This window comes from Chrysochloris asiatica, unplaced genomic scaffold (assembly GCF_000296735.1).
Source record: "Chrysochloris asiatica unplaced genomic scaffold, ChrAsi1.0 scaffold00055, whole genome shotgun sequence".
Lineage (NCBI taxonomy): Eukaryota > Metazoa > Chordata > Mammalia > Afrosoricida > Chrysochloridae > Chrysochloris > Chrysochloris asiatica.
The window spans coordinates 12312057-12313515 of record NW_006408573.1 but is presented as its reverse complement, the minus strand read 5'-3'; positions in this window follow the sequence as shown (position 1 = coordinate 12313515).

The window sequence follows — 1459 nt, the reverse complement described above, 5'->3', positions numbered from 1 at the left end:
AAAGTGTTGAAGAGCAAAGATGTCAGTTTGAAGATTAAAGTGCACCTGACCCAAGCCATGGTATTTTCAATAATCTCATATGCATGTGAAAGTTGGACAATGAATAAGGAAGGCCATAGAAGAATTGATACATTTGATTTATGGTGCTGGAAAAGAATATTAAAAATGTGATGAACTAACAAAAGAACAAACAAATCTGTGTTGGAAGAAGTACAGCCAGAATGCTCCTTAGAAACCAGGATGGCCAGACTTTCTCTCTCATACTTCTGATATATTGTCAGAGGGACCAGTCTTATTCATTGATCCTCCAATTTATGCTTGATACAGTGGAGGGTCAATGAAAAAGAATACCCCCAATTAGGTGGATTGGTACAGAGGCAGCAACAGCGGGCTCAAGCATAACACTTGTGAACTTGGTTCAAGTCTGACAGTGTTTCCTTATCGACAACAGCTAACAACAGGAACAACCTCTGGGTTAGTGTGAGGCATCAGAGTAATTCCTTAATTCCATGTAAACATTTAGTACTCATTTATGAGGTACTTCTGGTGTGGTGCTATGGGTTAATGCACTGTACTGCAAGAGCAATTTGAACTGCAAAGTCAGCAGTTCAAGTTCACAAGCCCCTCCTCAGAAACCCTATACAGAGTCATTAAGAGTCAGATCCAACTCAACAGCACTTAACAACAACAAGGGACAGATGAAGTCCTTACGTTTAGTGACTCAGCTACTAACCAAAAAGCTGGAGATTCAAGTCCACTTAGAGATATCTCAGAGGAACCGTCTGACGATCTAGTCCCAAAATATCAGCCACTTAAAACTCTATGGCACACAGTTATACACACATGGGGTCATCATGAGTTAGAATTGACTTTTTGACAACTGGTAAGGGTCAGATTGTTGTTGTTGTTGTTGTTAAGTGCCGTCGAGTCAATTCCCACCCATAGCGACCCTGTAGAGGGTTTCAGAGGAGCAGCTGGTCAGACAGAGCATCATTAATACTTGTTGTTTTTGTTGTTAAATGAAGTCAAGTATCAAGTCAGCTCTGACTCACAGTGACCCTGGTATTGGGTTTGCAAGGCTGTAAATCTTTGCAGGAACAGAACTCCTCAACTTTCTCACATGGTGTGCTCAAACCTCAGACCTTGTGGTTCACCGTCCAATGTCTATCCTACTGAGCCACCACACTCCACCATTAATACTTGTTGTGAAGTGCCGTCAAGTCGGCTCCAACCCATAGCAACCCTGTATAGGGTTTACAAGGAGCGACTGGTGAGCTTGAACTGCCAACCTTGTGGTTCAAACTGACTTTGCAGCCCAGCGCATTAAGCCACAGTACCACATCAGGACTGCCATTAATACTTGTTGTTGTTGTTGTTGTTAAGTGCCGTCGAGTCGGTTCCGACCCATAGCGACCCTGTACAGGGTTTCCGAGGGTGTAAATCTTTACGGGAGTAGAAA